Consider the following 24,748-nt stretch of genomic DNA (forward strand, 5'->3'; position numbering starts at 1 on the left):
AAATTAAATTTTTTTCAATATTTTTATATGCATATATAACCTAAAATTTTACGTATACATGTAGATAAAAATAAAATCAATGTAGTAAAAGTATTTTTGGTAGAAATTTTAATTCTGAACAAAGTTTTACTTCTTACATTTACCACTTTTCTTAGCAAACAACACATTTTTTACTTTTGAAAAAATTGTTTCTAGCTGAAAAATTGGTGTACCTACGAAAAAGCATTTACATAAATTGTTGAAAGGCCGACTTTTTGAGAAACTCCAGTTTTCATATTTTCAAACAATAGCCACCATTTTTACATTTCAAAAACTGTTATATTTTTTTGGATCAGTCTACAGGTCAATAATTTTTTATCATTTACCAAAATAGATAGCTAAATATATATAATCCGTAGAAGAATATAACTTTTCAAAGAGAAAAATCTGTCCGTTTTCAACACATTTTTACAGCTAGAAGGTTACCTTCAATAGCTCGTAATTCATAGATCAATTTTTCTCGGATAAACCATGAAATACTAGGCAGTCTGATAAGTCCCTGAAAAATGAAACACGGAGACGTTTTTTTGGCCAAAGTCGGTTTTATTTTTCAACATACTCCCCTTTTAGGTCAATACAGCGAGTCCAACGATTTTCTAACTTTTTGATACCGTCCGAAAAGTACTCGATCGGAAGGTCTCCAAAATACGCCTCAGTTTCAGCTATGAGCTCCTCAATTGAGTAAAAACGCTTACCGGTGATCCATCTCTTCAGGTTAGGGAACAAGTAATAGTCGCTGGGTGCCAGGTCTGGTGAATACGGTGGCTTAGAAACCAATTCGAAGCCGATTTCATGCAATTTTGCTTGTGCAACTAAGCATGAATGAACAGGCGCATTGTCGTGATGATAAAGCGGTTTTTTCTTCTTCAAATGCGGTCGTTTTTCGGCGATTTCGATTTTCAATCGGTCCAATAATGATGAATAGTATGCTCCGGTTATGGTTTTACCTTTTTCAAGATAGTCCATGAATATTATGCCATGTGCATCCCAAAATACGGAGGCCATAACCTTTCCGACCCATTGTTGCGTTTTTAGACGCTTCGGAGCACTTTGGCCCGGTGGAACTCACTGTTTTGCCTGTTGCGTTGACTCAGCAGTGTAGTAGTGGATCCAGGTTTCATCCATGGTTATGAATCGGCGCAAAAACTCGGTCGGCTTAAGCGAAAATAATGCCAAATTCTGCTGGGAAGTTGTCACACGAATTCGTTTTTGGTCCACTTTGAGCAAACGCGGCACCCATCGCGCGCAGAGCTTCTTCATGCCCAAAACTGAATGCAGGATATTGCCCACACGTTCCAATGATATGCCCAGATCGTTCAGCATCAACTGTGCTCGTACGCCCACAACGAAACTCGGTAAACCACTTATGAATCGTTCCAATCGACGGTACAGAGTCCGGGTAATACTTATCCAGCTTGGCTTTGGTCTCGGATATCGTTTTCTTGCGAAGATAGTAGTGTTTGATCAAAACTCGAAACTCAGATTTTTCCATATTAAAAAAAACTCGGAGGTTAGTCGCTTCTCAGTGCTGTAACTTGTAAATGCGTAAGCATAAATGGCGGAAGTTTTGACAGGCGTCATTTGAAGGATCAAGCTCGACGAAAATGGTTCACATTAGTGAATACTAATGCCATCTCTTAGAATTTTCAGGTACTTATCAGACTGTCTAGTACGTATCCCTATACACTGAGAGATGGATTCATGCATGATTTTGGACATACTTTGCATAGGCCTTTTGCATAAATCTATAGAATCCAAATGTAAACATTCAGGGCCGTTTGAACCATTTCTTGTCCCGTATGACTGAGCACAGCCTCTATTTCAATCCTACGGTCCCTGCATCACCAAAATTCCTCGAATTGAAATTCCAGGCACACCGTTAACCGAGATTACTTAAATCCAGAGTTCAATGTATTTTCATTATAAAATGGTATATTTAAAGAACAATTTATTCTGAGATCTTAAATTGGACGTCACTGTATGAATTCAAAATGGAATCGGTCTAAAGTCTCTCTTATTCCCACTAGATGCATAATATACTCTTCTGCCATTCTGAAATTATTTGACAATAAACTAACAGTGATTCCAAAATTGGATTTGGGACATTAAATAATAATCTGCATAATTGTTAATAACAATTTTGAAACAATGCGTGACAATCTGCGGTTGGTCGTAGAAAAAAGATATTTTTTCTTCAATCATTTTTGTTCATCGAGTTCTTGATCAAGTTCAACTTTAACTTTGTCCCATTCAGGCTTTAAGGATGCAATGAAAAGATCTGAGGACTCCAGGACTTTGTGAATTAGATCGTGCATAGTATGCAATCGAGAGATTTTTCGTGTGTTGAACTGTCGAATGTACTTGATATCCTTGTTCCTGGCTTCAGAAGCTTCTTCGGAATACATGCCAATTGTCAGCATAAAATTCTCCATAACTTTTCCCCCATGCAGCAGTATTTTACGAGCTGAAGAAGGCATGTAGTACCATGGATATAAGCTCACATACAGTTTTGGTGTCCTAAAAGCATACTCGTTGAAAATGAGAGGAGGAATTTTTCTGCTACTGACTAACATTTGCACTATGTTTCTAAACATTTTAATGAATTCTTTATTTACTCCAGTTATTTCTGACACTTGATCAACATCTGAGAATAACCTACGAGCCATATTACCACAATTAGAGTTGTCAGATCCTTTATAGAAATTGTTTATAATAATTAAGTTAAATATTATTAAAATTAATTAGGTTCTATGAATGCATGTGCAATAATTCCGGCTGATAGTGAGTTTTTATCTGTATTTTTTCTTGAGATAAAAATTCACAAAGCTAAAATGGTCAATTTTGTCACTATATTTGTTTATATATTGTTGCTCTGTGAAACAAACTTTAAAAAAGAAAACCACAATTCTCTTAAAAATTAATTGCTCTGCATTTCCAAAAAAAAAAACTTTTAAATCGGTGAAGAAATACGACCTGTGGGCGATTATTAACAGTAAACTTCTATTCCAGACCACTATGCGGCGTGAAGGGTCCCCGCTATTCTGCGCTGAGAGCATGTGCGGTGTAGAACGAACTTATGTGTTAAGTTCAACATTAGGTCGTGTGCATTGTAAAGAAAAAAGTGGAGGAGATAGAGGTACGAACTCCGCCGTCGTTTCGTTGAGCGTTCATTCGTCATTAAGTTGAGCGGGTCGTCTTGCCGGAGGTCATCTTGTTGGACGGCTAGTGTATATAGTGTGGATACTCTGAGGTATGCCATCCGTATCATACACGTATGCGGGTCGCATACTTTTTGGGAAGGCCCAGCATGTGCACCCTGTACGTATGGATGCGTGTTTTATGTATGTATGTATTGTTTTTCATTAGACAGTGGATCTAGTAGTCATAGCTCAACGATACAATAATATAAAATTGTCGGGGAAACTTTATGTAATTTTCTTTGTTTAACCATTTTTTTCTGTGGGTTCACCACCTGGTAATCAGCTGGAACAAAATGATTATGCCGATGGGAATTGACGTCACATTTAAAATTCAACTTACGTTAACGCAAAATGAGATATCAATTTGAAAATTGGGGAAACGAAAAAAAAAAGAAAAAGCACTATAGAAATTATACTATGGTAGAAATCGAGTAATTTATTATATGCTTTTACCATACATCTGGATCTCATTTAAAAGTTTTAGCACCATGTAGAGTTTTGCAATGATTGCATGGAATAAAAATGTTGGCAATATGAATCTGTCATATTGCTTTCATATTGCTTTGAATTGATACTCTTCTCGATGGAAGGTACATACCGGAAGTTTTCTGAGAAAAATTAAGGAGACGCAATTTTGGCCCATTTTGAAGAAAAATGCATTTTAAAAATTGCGAACGGATGGTCAGGGAGCCGGTGTAAAATTATTTCGAAACCTCTGTATCTCCCTGGTAGTGCGCTTGGCTGATAAGGCAAAGGTCGCGCGTTCAATTCTCGCTATTCATACTTAGTTTTTTTTGTCGATGAAAATGCTGTTTTATTTTATTTGTGAATAAAATTTAATCAAATTACACTTTAAGGTATATTTATTCCTCATTTTAAATAAAAAATCTGTTTATCCTATTTTTATTATCTTTCGTGTGGACAATAATCGTGCATTTTACTAAAATTCTGTATTCTTTAATAGCTTCTAGTATTTACGTTTTTAAATTATTAAATTAGGAAAAAAGTGTTGCAAACAAAAATATCAACAATAAATACAAAATTAAAATCTTTCCGCAAACTACGGAAAAAAACTTATAAATAACAGCCAATTATCTTTAATACGTGAAATACACTTTCAAGACACTTCTGATTCTTGTTAGTAAATATTTATGAAATGAGTCACTGTGTCCACTGGTATTTCGTATTTATTATAAAAATTTTCATTTGAAACACTTTATTCCTACTTTAATTTAAAAATATAAATACTATAAAAACTATTGAAGTATAAAGAATTTTAATAAAATGCACAATTGTCGAAACGAATGATAATAAAAATACGATAAACACGGTTTTTATCGAAAATAAAGAAAGAATAATCATTAAATAGCATAAATATATTTAATTTCAATCAATAACGGAATAAACAAGCATTCTGAGAAATAAAACATTAAAAAAAAAAAACAAAGTACAGATAGCGAGAATCGAACGCGTAACCTAGCGGCTATCAACAGAGCGCTCTACCAGGGTAATTAATTTTATTATTAAGAATAATTAAGGGTGGAATATATTTATAATAAACTAGCCATAACTAAAATGTTTTTATGCATCTTATCCTCTATCAAATTAATTTATGTCTTTTGAGAAAAAAAAGTTTACTTACATACATTTATTGTGATAACCCAGTCAATCGAAAGTAAAAATTTGAATATAAGGTCAATTTTTCTTTGTGGAAATAGAATTTCGTTATTGTACAATTGTATATTACAGTTTTAAGTATTTCAATTAATTAACTAGACTCTTTGAATGAATCACTGACAATCAGTGAAAACTTACTTATTCATTCAGTGAAATAAACACTTCTGTGAGTTGGTAGCACTGCACCATATCAGATAATATGTTTGTAAATTTAATCGAATAGAGGTAATATATGAGTAAGTAAATAAATAGTAAATGTATAATAAATATAGTAAGAGTATAGAATCATAGTAAAAACTTAAAACCCATAAATGTCATAAAATATTCAAAAACGGTGAAAAGTTTTGATGCTTGTAAACGACAAATTACCTCGCATATCACTTTACTGTCAAGATTCGACTTTCATGTAAACACCCGTTAAGCAAGTCCCTGGCGGACAGAATGAACGGAGAGGGTACGCTACAGCGTACGCTTATTGTCTCCCTATAGTATCCTTTCCATAACATGCAACAAATACTTCTAAAAAACAGCAAGATGAACACTTAGATTATTACAATTCGAATTCTAGGTTAAAATTGCCGTTAGAAGGTTTGTGAATTAATTAGCAATACTTTCTTTTCCAGCGTTAAAAAAAAGTATGTCATAACTTGACGCACCAGTATTCTTGTTTAATATCGCATTGCATTAATAATAATTAATTAAAAGATTCCTATTAAGGGACCAGATTCTATTAAGAACGGATAAACTGCCATAATGCCATCTGGGGCCAAAATCAGAACTAGAAAGGGTAGGTAGAATTTTAAAGATGCATATTAAATTGTACATCATAGATAGTTGTGATACAAGTGTGTAAACTAATTGATTGCCACAAGTGTGATGCTTGAAGCATATAAGTACACGCTGTTTTCTGCAACTCCCAAAGAGAAAGCTTTTTTTGCTCAAATTTTCTAATAGTTTTGTAAATATGTTTTGATTTTTGGCACCAGATGGCGAATCACAGTTTAAACCTTCCGAATAGAATTCGGGGCTTTCATTTAAACCGTTCAATTAATTATTAATATACTTTTTTTAACGCTGGAAAAGAAACTATTGCTTATTAATTCACAAACCTTCTAACGGCAATTTTAACCTAGAATCCGAATTGCAATAATCTAAGTGTTCATCTTGCTGTTTTTTAGAAGTATTTGTTGCATGATACAGAAAGGATACTATAGGGATACAATAAGCGTACGCTGTAGCGTACCCTCTCCGTTCATTCTGTCCGCCAGGGAAAGTAAAGCGTTATTGCAGTTCTTGTACTTAAATAGCAAACATAATTTTTGAATGAAGTACAATTTTTAATTTCCAGGCTGTCATTGTGCTGAAAGGACTGCGGGAAAACTATACTCTAGCTCGTATAAAAATTACTTGCTTAACGGGTGTTTACATGAAAGTCGAATCTTGACAGTAAAGTGATATGCGAGGTTATTTGTCATTTACAAGCATCAAAACTTTTCACCGTTTTTGAATATTTTATGACATTTACGGGTTTTAAGTTTTTACTATGATTCTATACTCTTACTATATTTATTATATATTTACCATTTATTTACTTACTCATATATTACCTCTATTCGATTAAATCTACAAACATATTGTCTGACATGGTGCAGTGCTACCAACTCACAGAAGTGTTTATTTTACTGAATGAATAAGTAAGTTTTCACTGATTGTCAGTGATTTATTTCAAGAGTCTAGTTAATTAATTAAAATGCGTAAAACTGTAATCTACAATTGTACAATAACGAAATTCTGTCTGCACAAAGAAAAATTGACCTTATATTCAAATTTCTACTTTCGATTGACTGGGTTATCACAATAAATGTATGTAAGTAAACTTTTTTTCTCAAAAGACATAAGTTAATTTGATAGAGGATAACATGCATAAGAACATTTTAGTCATGGCTAGTTTATTATAAATAGATTCCACCCTTAATTATTCTTAATAATAAAATTAATTACCCTAGTAGAGCACTCGGTTGATAGCCGCTAGGTTACGCGTTCGATTCTCGCTATCCATACTTTGTTTTTTTTTGTAATCTTTTATTAATCAGAATGCTTGTTCATTCCGTTCTTTATTAAAATTTAATATATTTATGCTATTTAATGATTATTCATTCTTTATTTTTGATAAAAACCGTGTTCATCGTATTTTTATTATCACTCGTTTGGACAATTGTGCATTTCATTAAAATTCTTTATACTTCAATAGTTTTTATAGTATTTATATTTTTAAATTAAAGTAGGAACAAAGTGTTTCAGATGAAAATTTTAATAATAAATACGAAATACCAGTGGACGCAGTGACTCATTTCATAAATATATACTAACAAGAATCAGAAGTGTCTTGAAAGTGTATTTTCACGTATTAAAGATAATTGGCTGCTATTTATGAGTTTTTTCTGTAGTTTGCGGGAAATATTTTAATTTTGTATTTATTGTTGACCTTTTTGTTTGCAACACTTTTTTCCTACTTTAATAATTTAAAAATGTAAATACTAGAAGCTATTAAAGAATACAGAATTTTAATCAAATGCACGATTATTGTCCACACGAGAGATAATAAAAATACGATAAACAGATTTTTTATTTAAAATGAGGAATAAATATACCTTAGAGTACAATTTGATTAAATTTTATTCACAAATAAAATAAAACAGCATTTTGATCGACAAAAAAACTAAGTATGAATAGCGAGAATTGAACGCGCGACCTTGCGGCTATCAGCCAAGCGCACTACCAGGGAGCTACCGAGGTTTAGAAATAATTTTACACCGGCTCCCTGACCATCCGTTCGCAATTTTTAAAATGCATTTTTCTTCAAAATAGTTGGATGGAAAAGTTTGTACAGCTCTCACTGATACGCCATCATCTTCCACTTGCTACATTTGCACAGCGATACCATCACAAATGATTGATCTAGAGCGTGTAAAGCAGAAGAAACAAATTGTATCCAGCTTAGAATTTGGTCTTTCTACTTTGCATGCCTGGATTAAATTCATGGAGTGTATACTACATATTGCTTATCGGTTACAAATCTGCAAATGGAGCATATGCAAGAAAGAGGATAAAGAAACGATGAAAGAAGCTAAGCAAAGAATTTGCAACGAATTTCAAAAGAAGACGGGGTTAATAATTGATCAACCAAGTCAAGGATCTGGCAACTTTAATTGTGGTAATACGGCTCGTAGATTTTTCTCGGATGTTGATCAAGTGTCAGAAATAACTGGAGTAAATAAATAACTCATTAAAATGTTTAGAAACATTCTGCAAATGTTAGTCAGTAGCAGAAAAATTCCTCCTCTCATTTTCAACGAGTATGCTTTTAGGACAGCAAAACTGTATGTGAGCTTATATCCATGGTACTACATGCCTTCTTCAGTTCATAAAATACTGTTACATGGGGGAAAAGTTATGGAGAATTTTATGCTGCCAATTGGCATGTATTCCGAAGAAGTTTCTGAAGCCAGGAACAAGGATATCAAGTACATTCGATAGTTCAACACACGAAAAATCTCTCGATTGCATACTATGCACGACCTAATTCACAAACTCCTTGAGTCCTCAGATCTTTTCATTGCATCCTTAAAGCCTGAATGGGACAAAGTTAAATTTGAACTTGATCAAGAACTCAGTGAACAAAAATGATTGAAGAAAAAATATCTTTTTTCTATGACCAACCGCAGATTGTCACGCATTGTTTTAAAATTGTTATTAACAATTACGCAAATTATTATTTAATGTCCATTATCCAATTTTGAAATCACTGTTAGTTTATTGTCAAATAATTTCAGTGGAAAACCGTCCTTTTTTCATGTAAAAAAATAATTCATAGTTTTGTTACAAAAATTGTTTATGACAATCATATAAATTATTTTTCATTTAATTTAGTTGGTTAGTCACCGCAATAAATGTCACTCTAATAATTATTGAAGAAAAAAACATTTTTGTCTACGAAGAAACGGCCGATTAGGAGACTTGTTTATCTAAATTGTTATAAACAATCTATATTGTTTATGTTTGATAAAGCTTAATGTATATAAATGGCTTTAAAGACAATTGGAAATCGCTTTTGTTCTGAAAAATCAATTCAGCTATGAGAAAAACTCGTTTATAAAGAATTTGTTTATAGAAATGTTTATAAAAATAATAGTTGTTAACTCATGCTAATTTTTTTGTTACAAATTATGACTCTTATGAAAAAAATTAGCAACTAGCGTCAAATAAATGATTTTTTCTATGATAAAAAAAACTAATAAGAATTTGTTTATGAAAATTGCTCATAATAATTAAGTTAAATATGATTAAAATGAATTATGTTCTATGAATGCATGTGCAATAATTCCGGTTGATAGTGAGTTTCTATCTGTATTTTTTCTTTAGATAAAAATTCTCAAAGCTAAAATGGTCGATTTGTCACTATATTTGTTTATATATTGTTGCTCTGTGAAAAAGTTTAAAAAAAAAGCAAACCACAATTTTCTTAAAAATTAATTGCTGAGCATTTCTAAAAAAAAAACTTTTAAATCGATTACGAAATACGACCTGTGGGCGATTATGAACAGTAAATTCCTATTCCAGACCACTGTGCGCCATCGTCTTACCGAACGGCGAAAGTCCCGCGTTTGTCGTCTTATTGTACCACTAGGGTAATTAAAAGTTTTTTCATAAGGACAACCGCAGTATTTCGCCGGGAGCGGGTGCTAATCTGAAAAACTGCATCTGATCCCAGCGAAAGTCGCTCCTGAACCGCACTTACTATGCTCCTGTTCCCGCAAGAAGCTAGGGAATGAAGTTCGACTACCCCTGTAGAGCTCTTCATGCAAAGATAAGGCCGAGAGGTCACCCGGTATCCCAGAGTCACCGTACTAGACACCTCACCCAGGTGCCATTCAGCTTTCGGCACGGTTTTCACACCTCCGCTTGGGAGTGAGAGGGGCGACCTCTCAGAGTACGCAGCCTTATCCTTGCATGCGGGCCTCTACATGGATGGACGCATCCCTTTCCCTAGCTTCTGGCGGGAACAACAATGACAACACCAAACATAGTTGTAGTAAGCGCAGTTCAAAACAAAAGAATGCGCAGGGCTCCCGACAATGGTTCGGCCAACAATGCCGACCACTCTAGAGCTTGGGGAGCCAATGAAGATGGATTCAATGCGATGGATCGGCGAAATCTCGGGATCTTTAAATGGACGGAGCGACTGAATCACGACTTGCTAGAGCGCTACGATGCGAGTGTGGTCCCTGAACGGGGTTACGTGGCACAGCTGCATGCTCTGTGGTGCAAGAAACACACTGAGTGAGCTATCGCATTTTTCGCATTAACGTCTGCGAAACCATGACGAAATACTCCAAAAAGGGTCTATGTAAGCGGAACGCCTACTCTACCACAGCTAGAAGAACCCGCAAACAGAGAAAGAAAGGCGACTCTAACACCAACCGCGTTCAGACATCCGATAGAGGAAGAGCGATGCTTTATGACTCGGAGAAACATCAGGACCAAGGTTTCTCTCAAGCCTAAAGATCTAGCTGAAATGGATGACGAGATTCGTGGATATTTTATCCGAATAATTCGACCTCTGGACTATCAATTATTGTGTGTATAATTTAGCGAGAGCTTTGGCCGTTGCGAACCGTAAAACAAAACCAACGGTTGATCATAAGACCAAAATACGAATGCATCAACTCACCATAAAGATAGACTGGGCAAGAGAAAATCAACAGTTTCTCTCCGACCCATCTCAACTCTTCCAAGACCCTTCAGTTACTGTCGAGCATCCGCCCAAACCAGAGGTCAAAATATTTTGAAAAGAAGTCTACGAAGTGCAGCATAGACTGAACGAAAACTCAGAAAATAGAAATAGCTTCCAGGAGATGTGTGATCCCCTCATAACACCTGATGAAGAATGCCCACCCATCACTACTAAGGAGGTGAAAAAGTATTAAGAGCGATGAAGAACTATTACGCTCCGGGACCAGGTTGTATCAAGACCTTCTAGTGGAAGAAGTTTTCTTCAACCCATCAGCATTTGGCCCGTATTTTCACCTCATATTTGAAGTCGGAAGAGCCGATTCCAGAGTGGTTAATGGAAGGGCGCACAATACTCCTGCCGAAAATAGGCAATTTAGCTGACCCGAAGAACTACAGGCCAATAACTTGTCTGAACACGCTTTATAAGATATTCACAGCTATCCTAAATGATAGGATTGTTCGGGCAATTGAACCTGTGTGGCAAGACATGTATGAACATGATCATCGATAGATGTGTCTGCAAAGATGCAGCATTCTACCAGCGTGACCTATCGATGGCCTGGATTGATTATCGGAAAGCTTTCGATTCTACATCCCATAGACTTATCATCCGCCTTTTGGAACGCTTAAAGGTTCATCCGCAAATCGTGAGGTGCATAGAGAGATTGATACCGCTTTGGAAAACCAGATTTACTATTTCATCTGGGAAGAATCGTGTGGCAACTAACAAGGTTACCTTCCAGAGAGGTGTCTTTCAGGGCGACATTATGAGCCCACTTCACTTTTGCCTTATATTATTGCCACTATCTCTAGCACTTCGCCGTTCCGACATTTACTTTTGCGGCAAACCTGCAGATCAAAAGTACAAGGTCACTTATGTATTTTGCATGGACGATCTTAAGATCTATGCTAAAAACAAACAACAACTACATCTAGCTCTAGGGATTTTCGAATGATATACTAAGAAAGTTGGAATGGAATTTGGGAAAGACAAATGCGCCAAGGTTTATGTGAAGCGAAGAAAACTTAATGGCATCCTTGAAGACCTTGAGCTCGTCGATAGAAGCGATATACCACACCTTTGCGCTGGAGAGACATATATACCTGGACGTGCCACAGAGCCGCATTCAGGATGTTACATCTATAAAGGATACTCTCCGAAGCAGATACAAACGTCTCATCCGGCAACTTTGGTCTTTCGAACTGTCGGCGAGGTGTGTGTGTGTGTGTGTGTGTGTGTGTGTGTGTGTGTGTGTGTGTGTGTGTGTGTGTGTGTGTGTGTGTGTGTGTGTGTGTGTGTGTGTGTGTGTGTGTGTGTGTGTGTGTGAAGGTAAAAATGTGTCGTAGACCAGTAGCTGAGTCCGTGGATTAGCCTAGTTCCTAGGAACTTGGCTAAACAGCGCCGAATAGATGAATTTACCAGCGGAACCTTTCGTTAGCCTATCGGGCGGATCAGTTCAGGAAGTTAGCCTACCGATCAGCTGATGATACTTCGTTGTGTGGTCACTCGGATACAGTTTTGTAGCTCTCTGTCATTCTGTTAATGTAGATCTCTATCGTACCGATTATGTCGGTACCCAGTGGGCACCGGAACATCCTAAAGACGCTCTTAGGGCGTCTTTAAATGTCCTGGGACATTCTTGGACATTGGCGTGTAAGTCCCAGGGTCGTTATAAGACAACTTTAGGGCATCCTAAAGATTCTATGTCTGGCCTGATCCAGTCCCAAAGATGTCCGAATGGCTAGTCCTAAAGACGCCCCTAAAATACTTATAAGAGACATGATTACTTTTTCACGCTGAAAAGTGAAAGACCTCACTATGGACACCAGGACATCAAAAGGACGTCCTAAAAACGTCTTTATATGTGTCTATGACTTTGTGAGTATAATGTGAGCCATTAATAGTATGAAATTCAATGTCAAAACAGAATAGTATTGTAGGGCTTTAAAAAAACATCATTTTTTCTACCGACTATTTTCATATCGTGCATTGCTTGGCTTAATTATCGTTTACAAATTATAAATTATCGTTTGTTTTTTGGGGGTTTGAAAATGCAATAACTGACAATTTTGATTTTATTGAAAAAATTCATATGAATAAATTTTTCGTGTTTTAAAGTACTATGGTCAACCGTGAATAGAATTTCCAAATCTGGAAAAAACATGGTTTCGAAAATTTTGAAAATGTGCTCAGTCATTGAGTTTTCATACAAAATGGCTTGTTAACGAACTCGTTCTTTCTTTTTAGGTTTTTTATGACTCAGGGAGTCTTAAAACCTGGAGATTTGATGAAAACCGACCATGTCAGATTTTACACAAAACCAATACAATAATCTTCTCACCCTCATTTGAAGTTCGTTTAGGCACACCGTGAACCTTTATAACATTCTGAGGACGTCCGTAGGTTTTCCTCAGAATATCCTTGATAACATTCTGAGGATGTCCGTAGGTTGTCCTCAGGACATCCTTAAGAACATCCTGAGGATGTCCGTAGCTTGTCCTCAGAACGTGCTTGATAACATCCTAATGACGTCCGTAGGATGTCTTCAAGACATCCCTAATAAAAGTATCACTTGCGTACAGAAAACTATTGAATTTTGAAAAAAGTGGTCTCAAAAATTTTCAAAATACGCTCACTTTTTGAATTTTTATCCAAAATGGCTGTCTTGACCTTCATTTTAAGATAGTAAAAGAATTTACCAGAGGACATCCAATCAGTCAATTCTTTCGGAAGTTATCGTGCTAACAAAAAAAACCATCCACTGACGGAAAGACAGACACATTCGTTAAAACCTGTTTTTCGTATTCAGGGGGTTTCAAACATGGACATTTGACAAAAACAGTGATGAGAACAGTGATGTCGACTGTGCGACATGGCAGCAACGCCCAACACTGACGAAGAGTCGTTGTGCGACTAGGATGAAATGCGCAAACTGAAATTCTCCGGCGTGTGCGCGCAGTCCTCAAAAGTACTAAATTAAAGAAATTTGATTCTTTTAATTTAGCAGAATTTCCAAATTCAAATCGTAATGCATCTTGTATATTATAGTTTTTCAGGGAATTCTAGTAAGGGACTCATCATTGTCCTAAAAAAGACCACTTTACCGATTTTAGGGTTGTGGTATTTCATATTTCACAAGTGCATTTAAGGATTCAAGTCTTGTGAGAGAAAAATATAGAAATAATTTAAATTTGGGTTGATTTTGAATAATTATAATCTTATACAAGACGCTTCAAAGATGTCCTACGGACATCCTTACGTCATTGTCCCCTGGATATCCTTTCAAGACATCCTTAAGACGACGAAATGCCAGACATAGGACCTTTTAAAGACATCGTTAAGCCGCATTGATAAAATCTTCAAGATATACTTTATGGGACCAGATTAGAACGTCTTTATTCCAACCTCATGACGTCTTTTTGTAAAAGCCTAAAGATGTCCACAAAAAGTCGTCTTTAGGATGAATTTAAGCCAAGTGTGCCCACTCGGTAGCACTCAAGAATACTTATGAGAGATAATTTTAACCTCAAAATACACACACATCAAATTTACCAAAATAAAATTTTTTTGAATTAACCCACAAACTTAACACAAACTTAACCACAAAATATGACATTTTTATACTGCATATCTCTGTCAGCGAATCTTCCACCAAAATTGTTAAATAATAGCGATGATATAAGAAAAGTCACCGTTGCCCTAACGGTCGGCTCTGCTCCCTACCCTTTCCCTAATTCAGATCAACCTGATAGACTTAGAAATTATCACTTGGATGTTTTAGGGGTTACTGATTATGAATCTGGAGTCACAATATGAAAATTTATGATGGCAGATTTAATATGGCACATATTAACAATAGATTGAATGCTTTCACGACGATTCATTTCGATAAAAAGAGATATTTCGGGTTCCAATCGTATACAACACTATGAATTTTTCCGACGTTTCGTGAATATTGCAGTTCACTTCTTCAGGGCTGAGCTGAAACTGAGGTATCAGGTTATGTTATTCTTATGCATACACTTTACGATGCGTGTGATTGGCCAGAGTACCACACCGTGGAGACTGGTCGAACATATTGACCAATAAAGTCTCGTTTTAAATCCGGGAGGACGGAAAGCCAAGTCGGATTGGTATTATATCCATTGTCCCTATTTATGTTATTAGGGTGTTTTAAGATTCCGATTGCTTCTCTGTTTTCTTGGAAATATATTGTGTGTTTTTGCAATGACTAATGTTATTTTTTCAAATAAAATGTTATGACCCGTTTCGACATTAGGCTCAGCTAGCCCTGTTACCGTCAGATGTTTTAGCCTGTCCTCACGGTGGGTCGCTCTAGCCAATCACATGCATCGTAGAGAGTATACATAAGAACAAAATAATCTGATGCCTCCGTGTCAGATCAGACCTGAAGAAGTAAACTGCAATGTTCACGGAATGTCGGCAAAAATCGTAGTTTTTCACACGAATGAAACCCGAAATATGGCTCATGTTGTCCAACTTTTCAGTTTGAAGTAACCCGAACTACACTGTCAGAAATATGTGCTTGAATTTTCAACCAATTGTGGTTGAAGTTTTATACAATTACGGTGGTTAAAATTTCAACTACTTGTGAATAAAAAATCAACAACACGTGTAATGGAAATTTCAGTAAAGCAAAAAAACATTTATTCGGCACAATTAGTGAATTTCAAAGCAAGTATAATTTTTTAGGGAATTGAATAGGTTTAATTCGAGATATTTAAATAATCCTAAATCTTAAATGAAGGCCATAAAGATTCCATAAATATACTGTGCTTTGCAATTCACTAACTGTACTAAAATAATTCTGATAAGGAATCATGAAATACTTCCCAGGAAACAAGAAACGATTGACCGCATTTCAAGTCGCATGAAATGTGTACCTTAAAGAGAAATGGCAGATTGCTGACTATAGGTTAGAGGTACCAGTGAATCGGAAGAATAATTATTTTACGATTCACCAAGAAATATTTCGCTATCGTTTAAAAAACGACGGTTAATTGTGATAATACTATTGGCAAAGATAAATATCTTTGCTATTGGGATCAGCTGCGCTTCAATTCGCCATCTATTTTCTCAATGCGGCCAAAATGTGAACTCGCGCGAAACCATAAGGTAGGTTTTTGAAGATGCATTTTAATTTGAGCTTAACAACCATTTTTTAATTATTTAGCATAGTTTAAACTCCTAAGTGGATGTAAACAATAAAGATTCATTGGAAACTAAGTGTTACATATGTGTAATTTTAATCGTATACAACGAAAAAACACGATTTATGTTAAAACTGTTTTTGTCAAAAAAATAGTTATTTTAGTATATTATATATGTTTAAACAAAACATAAGCTTCAATTAACATACCTTGGGGTAAAAGTGAACTTAAAATAAATTTTGATTAATTCATACATGGAATATTTACTATCTAAAAATTATACACTAAAAGTTAGGTTAGACTTCATATTTCATTTCTGATCGTCTATAATTTAGATTTTTGCATATTTTGAACCAAATATATTGCTATGTGCATTAACTAAAGTTCATTTTAGCTTATGGTGTGTTAAAATTTATATGATATAATAAAATCATTATTTTCTTAACAAGAACAGTTTTAACAGGAAATGTAGTGTTCGTTTCTAACACGTGGACTCCCTGCAGCCATTAGCATGTGCACTGAATAAATTTAATGTCACTGATGCTGAATTCAAAACAAATCTTATAATTCTTGCACAAAATAATCGATTGAAAACCTTTGTAAAAAGAGAGTTACAACTAAATAATCATTAAATTTAGAAATAAATTGTTGCATCAATTATAATATATAACAACATTATTTAACTTGAATTTCTTTCATTTTTGTTTAATCAGAATTGTCATAATCAAATGTATTACTTCATACTTCTCATTCGAAAGAATTAATTTAGTAAAATTTTAATCTGCATATTCTACTCAGTTAAACATATCCTGAGGTGACATATGATTGAAAGATTGAACGAACTTACCTCAAGTGAAGTTCAATCGTAATTGTGTGAGCCGCCTCGTCCGAATAGATCAAACACGTAGTCACGCAGTTACTACTCGTTCCGCCTCCTCGCCTTACCTACTCCCCTGAGTTCCCACTTGCCATCATTACATTTTAAAGCTCAGCCGAAAATCGCTTGGGGAAAAATGTTGAAGAATGCTTTTCTTAAAACATTTCAGGTGCGGTGGGTTTGATCTATTCGGACGAGGCAGCTCACACAATTGCGATTGAATTTCACTTGAGGTAAGTTCGTTTAATCTTTCAATTGTATTTTGCCGCCTCGTCCTCTAGATCAAACACGTAGATGTTTAAAGCGTGATGCGATTTTTTGCTACTATCTTTATTTTATAAATTATGTAACGAATTTTTCTCCTTAGAGAGAACGTATTGCTTCTATGTATTGAAAAACTCAATGTTTAAACAAAGTGAAAATCCCAAAGTGTTACAACACTCAGAACTTTTGTAAAGATTATACGTTAATAATAACCGAAAAACTGAGCATCAACCCGAGTGATTAGAGATGAAAAACTATTAACTTCTAATAATAGCGGTTGCAAACGTAGCTGAATGTCTAACTAGACGATTATAAAATCTCGCGAAGACTGATGAATTTTCTGTCCATCCAGCTGCCTTACGAATCACTTCGATGCTTGTTCCTCGGCGAGCTGCAGCTGAGGTAGCCGCGTGACGAGCAGTGATCCCAGATCTGAAACGAGATGTGGTCCAATCCTATGACAGGGCTATGTCCGTGTGAATATAGTAGGAGACGCTGTAAATGACTGAGTTGCGCGCGCGACCCATTTCTCCTCTTCTGAATTTGAAAACTCAAAGGTGGACGATTGCCGGTCGGAGCACTTCGGCCATTCTATTTATATATCTATCTGCTAACAGCTAACTGCTTTAAATAAATTCAGGATATTGGGATTTTAATATCTCCAGATTTCGATGCTGACGATTCTCATGATTTGAATAGATCGCGCGCCTCTTGATATGCGTATATTTTGAGGTTATGTTATTTCATGTATAAAATATAAATTATATAAATATTAATACTATTATATATATAAATATATACGCATATTAATAATGATAATATTATAATTATGTTATATTATAATAGTCTTATTTATATCTTAATCTGCATTTGAAAGAAATTAAAGAAATTAGGGATTTTGAAATTTATCTCGTTTGGATAAAAACTCAATTATTTGATTGAAAAATTAATTATTTTGTTGGAAATAAAACTATTTTGTAAAAAAAAGTCCTCTTTTCTATCAAAAGTTCAACTACTTTTTTTTAATTTTTATCTTTTTGTATTTAAACGTTCATTTCTTTCGTTGAAAATAAATTTTTGAAACTGGCAATTAATCAATACCATTTTTGGTTAAGAAATTATGTGTTTTTGTTAAAAGGTCGTCTTTCTTTGCAGAAATTAAATTGTTTTATGGAAAATTTATACTTTTTGATTAAAAATTACATTTTTCGGTTGAATTATCAACTATAAATATTTTTTGGTTGTAAGTCGTTCTGTTGTAAATGCAACTATATTGTTAAAAATTAAAACCATAATTTTTGGGTGGAAATACTCTTTTTGTTTTTAAAATTAAATAATTTCGTTGAAAGTTCATGTATTTTGTTGGAAATTGACGTTGTTTAGTAGAAATTTCATGTTTTTTGGTTGAAAATGTATCATTTTTGGTCAAAAATGCAATTGCTCGCTTCAAATATCAACTGTACATCTCCTTGGGTTTAAAAGTCGATTATTTCACTAACAGTTGAACTACTTTGTAAAAAAAATACGTTTTTTTAACAAGGTTTTTTAATTATGGTTGAAATATTTTTCGCTTAAAAAATTCAACTTTTTGTAGATAATTCGTCTTTTTTACTTTAAAATTAAATAATTTCTTTAAAAATTCATGTATTTTGTTTAAGATTTGTCTTTTTTTGTAGATAATCAATTTTCTTGGTCGAAAATTCACCTTTTCCCTTGAAAATTTAACAATTTTGTTGAAAATTTGTTTATTTTTTCTTGTTCAATTCAATTTTTTAGCACAGTTTTTATCTGGAAATTGTACTATTCCATTTTTTGTTGAAACTTTATCCTGTGCGTTGTATTAGTTAAAACACCAATTATTTGATAGAAAATTAATTTTATTTTGTTGAAAAGTAAACTTTTGGGATGAAAGTTTATTTATTGTGTTAATTAAATTTTTTTGAAGATTTATCATTTTAGCTAAAGACTGAAAACTCAACTGTCTTGTGAAAAAATTTTCTGTTTGGATGAGTTCAACAGTTTTCAATAAAAAAATGTAAGCCTTTTTTTGTTGAAGATTTATAATTTTTAATGAAAATTCATCTCCTTCGTTAAAATTTTAAGGATTTGGTTGAAACTTCGTTTTTTTTTTAGTTGAAAATGAAACTGTTTTGTTACACCGTTCGATTTTCAAAATTGTCAATTCGTGAATAAGACTTTTGAGTTTAGATTTATAAATAAAAATGTAAAAATGAATAATATAAAGCGACTTAAAATAAACGAATTCAATTTATAATTTAAAAAGTTTATACTTTTCAACCAGAAGTCCTTTAACTATTCTGTTTAAAAATAAGTTTACAGTGTTTTGTAAAAAAATCATCTTTTTGGCTTTGAAATTCAACAATTTAAAAAAATCCTTATTGACTGAAAAGTCAACTTTTGTGTAAAATTAATATCTTTTTGGATGAGTTAAACAGTTTTTAATTAAAAATTAGAACTTTTTTGTTGAAGATTTATCATTTTAGTTGAAAATATTAATCTGGAACAACTTAAAATAAAAACAATCTAACTTTTATTTTAAAAAGTTTTTAGTTAAAAAATTAATTTAATCGTTCAATTTTTAATGTTACGAACTGAAATTTTTAAAATTATTATCATCTTGAACCTTAAAAATAATAGCGTAATTTTTATTTTTAACCAGAAATCTCTAAAATGTTAAAGTCATAAAAATTTTTAAATGGTAATTTCGTATTTTAAAATAATTTAATTTGAAAAATTGTAAAATTAAGAGGTGTTAAAAGTTTGATTTTTATACGCATGAATTATTGAGCGTTTAAGTGAAATATTTCTGAATGAAAAATTTGTGAAGCTTCAGTTTTAAAAGTTTAAAATTCAAAAGATTTCCACATCAAAAAAATCATTTTCAGATTTAAAATTTTGAATTTTCTAATTTCATCCTGAATTTTGAATTGGAACAGGAAATTTTTCAAAGCAATTGTATGTATTTCTGAATTGGATCAGAGATTTTTTGAAAAAAAATATAATTCAGATCTGGGACAAGCCATTATTAACCACTATTAAACACTATACAAATTTGAACAGAGTGGTTCGAAATAGAAAGCCTTGAATTGTTAAAATTGTAATGAGCTAAATTTTAAGTTTGAAGGCTACAATTTTAATTTAGAATAATATTCAAAATTAATTTAAAACTTGAAATTATTTGAAATAATATGAAACACGATGTAGATTTTTGCAAATTAAAAAAAAAAAGCTTTTGAGAATTGTAAAATATTTAAAAAGAATAACAAAAATTGTTGTCATTGCTAAGAAAATTGAAAATGATTTTTTAGGTAGAAAAATTAATTTTAAGTGAGTATTTGAAAAGATTAAAAAAATTTTAAAAACAGTAATTAGGACGACATTAAGGCAATTTTTTATTTTTCAGTTCTTTTAATTTTAGGAAAAAAATCTAATTAACACAATAAATTAATTTTCAACCCAAAAGTTTACTTTTCAACAAAATAAATTAATTTTCCATCAAATAATTGGTGTTTTAACTAATACAATGTACAGGATAAAGTTTCAACCAAAAATGGAATAGTGCAATTTTCAGATAAAAACTGTGCTAAAAAATTGAATTGAACAAGAAAAATAACAAATTTTCAACAGAATTGTTAAATTTTCAAGCGAAAAGGTGAATTTTTGACCAAGAAGATTAATGTTCTATAAAAAAAAACGTTACATTTTCAGATAAAAATAAATAATTTTTAACAAAAAAAATTAATTTTAAAGAAAGTTGTTAAATTTTCCACCAATCGGATAAATTTTCGACCTAGAAAATTGATGAAAAATATGAGTTTTCAATCAAAGAGTTAAACTCTCAACCAAATAGTTAAATTTTCAACCATAATTATAAAACCTTGTTAAAAAAACGTATTTTTTAAAAAGTAGTTCAACTCTTAGTGAAATAATCGACTTTTAAACCCAAGAAGATGTACAGTTGATATTTTAACCAAACAATTGCATTTTTGACCAAAAATGATACATTTTTAACCAAAAAGATTAAATTTCTACTAAAAAAGGTCAATTTAATTTTAATAAATTTTTTAAATTTAAAGTAAAAAAGAGAATTATCTACAAAGAAGCTGAATTTTTAACCTAATTTAAAGGCAAATAGTATAATTTTCAACTATAATTATGAATCCTTAATAAAAAAAAATTAATTTTTTTACTAAGTAGTTCAACTTTGAGTGAATAATCGAATATTCCACCCAAAAATTATGATTTTAATTTTTAACAATATAGTTGCATTCACAACAAAACGACTTTGCAACCAAAAAATATTAACAGTTGATAATTCAACCAAAAAATGTAATTTTTAATCAAAAAGTATAAATTTAAAATAAAGTAATTTAATTTCTACAAAGAAAGACGAATTGTTAACAAAATACATGATTTTTTAACCAAAAATGGTATAGATTAATTGTCAGTTTCAAAAATGTATTTTCAACGAAAGTGATGAACCTTCAAATGAAAGAAATAAAAATTTTAACAAAGTAGCTGAACTTTTGATAGAAAAGAGGACTTTTTTACAAAATAGTTACATTTTCAACAAAATAATTATTTTTTCAATCAAATAATTGAGTTTTTATCCAAACGAGATGAAATGCGAAATCACCAATTTCTTTCATTTCTTTCAAATGCGGATCAAGATTTAAATAAGACCATTATAATATAACATAATTATAATATTATCATTAATAATATTCATATAATTTATATTTTGTACTTGAAGTAACGCAACCTAAAAATACACGCATATAATGAGACGCGCGAAGTATTCAAATCATGAGAATCGCTAGCCCAGAATCGAAATCTGGAAATATTAAAATCCCAATCTCTTCATTTTATTTCAAAGCAGATAGAGATATGAATAGAATCGACGAAGTGCTCAGACCGGCAATCGTGCACCGTTCGAGTTTTCAAATTCAGAAGAGGAGAAATGGGTTGCGCGCGCAACTCAATCATTTACAGCGTCTCCCACTATATTCACACGGACATAGCCCTGTCATAGTATTGGACCACATCTCATTTCAGATCTGGGATCACTGGTGACGAGTGCTGGGCGCTGAGAAAATCTCTGTGTTTACTCCGCTTCCCTTAAGTATATCCTTTATCCAGCGACTTATACTATGCGGGAGTGCTGCGTGAAAAGGTTTCTTGAAGGTTAAAAACAGTTTCCCCCTATTTTTATCTCCGATTCTCAGCAAAGCAGTCTTCTTAATGTATGTCCGTAATACGGATGCTCCACACAGTTCCGGTTGATCAGAAAAAAGGTATTTCTAGAATTGGCTGTAACTTGCTCCTATCGGTCGTCTTTATCCTATGAGATATCATTATCTGAATCGGTTCTCTATCTAAATTGATGTTTTTAAGATGAATCACTGCCAACGTCTGTACTCGTTGCGCCGTAACCTCAAACATTTTAATTACAATTACTACTACTTTAAAAAAATATTTTCTTTGAAACTTGAAATTCTTAAGATTTTAAAGGTACAAAGATTCTTTACTTTTCAACTTAAGATGTAATCTTACATATTTTAATTATTATTATATTTATATTTGATATACGTCATATTTTTTTTATTAATTCTTCTGATCACGTATATGCTTTAAATATTTTTGTAATTGAGGTCTTTAATATTATTAATTTTTTCAGCAGCTACATTAATAATTTTTAAAAAAATTTGTTTTCAACTTTAACAAATAATAAAATCAATAATATGAGCAAAATAAATCACAAAAATATAAAGTTAGAACTGCTTTCAGAGTGTATCTCAAAATTAAATTTTATTCATATTAAACTGCATATTTTCATGAATTTTCATTTTTTCAATAATCAGTAATAGTTACTCTTATTTCTTTATATATATTTTTTTGTTTATTTGCAAACAGCATCAAATTTTTAAGTTTTTTTTTTTTTTTTTTGCTTTTTCTTAATGCAATTCAATGAAAAAGACATACCTACTTTTTGTGGCGCCATCTATTAGATTAGTTTAACCGACAATTCCCCTCCGGATCGTAAGAAAACAGAAAAGTGGGGGCGATGCATGGGGCTGGTTGTAACTAACCCCTCCACCCTAGACGCTTTGAAAGATTCTTTTAGGGAACTATTGGGAGATGAAGTTATAAATCTCTGGTTATACTCTATTAGTCTGGGATCCGAAGAGGAGAGGGAGCATCCATTTTAGGTCCTGATGATTTGATGATTGATTCTTGTCCAGAATGTTCTACTGATTTCGAATATACTGGGTGCACATAGTGAATTCCGGGTCGTTTTGTTATTAGACATTCTATGTGTTTAGATAAAAAATGTCATATCTCTGAAAATTATTAAAGTTTTGAAAGTATTTTTCCATATTCATTTAAAGAAGTGTGATATGCACAAATTTTTTTGATAGTGTATGTTAATTTAATAGATAGTTTTCGAGAAAAGCAATAAAATATGTTTTTAATGAAAAGCCATTTCTACAGTACATTTTTTATCATTTCGCAATTTTTTTCTGGAATCATAAAGAACTAGCTGAGACAAAGATAATTTGTTTTGAAATTTTTTTAATTAGGCTATTGGTTTAGAAAATTCTATTAGGTAGGATGTTTGCGAGTGTGTGCTTGTGTGTGAGGTTGCGGTTCAGATTGAAAACCTGCAGCCTCCAAGACCCCCCTCGCTGACTGTCCATTCAATGCTCTTACAAACACTCGTACACACAGACGTGAAAACTTTGTATTTATTTAGAATTTTGTCAAAACCAAACTAATAGCAGCTAATAGCCTAATTGAAAAAATTTCAAAACCAACTGTATTTTCTTAGTTATTTCTGTATGATTCCAGAAAAAAATGATTAAATGATAAAAAATGTATTAGTGTTAGGGTCAATAATAAAATAACTCAACAAATTATACAGGGTTTAGAACAGATCTTTATTCAATGATCGTTATCCCACCAAGGCAAGAGAGCAACTAACACGATACGTGTGGTCCAAAGCATACGCACTTAGGCGACCCATAAGCGGGCCCCATATCGGAATTTATAAACAAAGCCATAGAGTTTCGGCGACATAGCATTTGGATATAATAAACTAGGTCACGTCTCTCTATATACTAATCTTTTAGTAATATAATGTTCGCTCACTTTTTGTAGCAATCTTACATAGATTCCAACACTCCCACTCAAAAAGTGAAAATAACATGTTTTAACATTATAATATTAAATGTATAAAATGTAATAAAGTTAGTATTTCTTTAAAATGAAATTAAATAGAAGATTAATGTAAGCCTGCGGCGAACCGAATTCCCATTAGCCTTGGTGCAGTTACTGTTTTCGTAAAAATATCTGCCAGTTGTTCACCTGTGGACAGATATTCAAGAGTTACATACCCTTTTTGTATTAATTCTCTAGTAAAGTGATACTTGATATCAATGTGTTTTGACATTTTATGATGCGTAGGGTTATTTGCAATACTAATACAAGCAGTGTTGTCTTCATATATTATGATCGGTTTCTGAGTGTTCACGTTTATACTAGTCAGCAAAGATTTAAGCCACATGGCCTTTTTGACACCCTCAAACAGCGCTATATACTCCGTTTCTGTGGAAGAGGTTGCGACACAGTTCTGTCGCCTAGTATTCCACGTTATTGAACATTTCTCAAAAATTTTAAATAGGTATCCTGTCGTACTTTTCCTATC

General features: G+C 32.8%; 1 protein-coding gene across 2 annotated transcripts in view; it reads left to right on the forward strand.

Moving 5' to 3' along the window:
* The first annotated feature begins 3,175 nt into the window (after positions 1-3,175).
* Positions 3,176-24,748, forward strand: part of LOC117180058 — a 45,017-nt gene continuing 23,444 nt past the window's right edge. For both annotated transcript variants that reach the window (XM_033372371.1, XM_033372370.1), the window contains exon 1: positions 3,176-3,357. The gene's annotated coding sequence lies outside the window, so the exon portion shown is untranslated. The remainder of the gene's footprint in view (positions 3,358-24,748) is intronic.

This window comes from Belonocnema kinseyi, chromosome 9 (genome assembly GCF_010883055.1).
Source record: "Belonocnema kinseyi isolate 2016_QV_RU_SX_M_011 chromosome 9, B_treatae_v1, whole genome shotgun sequence".
Taxonomy (NCBI): Eukaryota; Metazoa; Arthropoda; class Insecta; order Hymenoptera; family Cynipidae; genus Belonocnema; species Belonocnema kinseyi.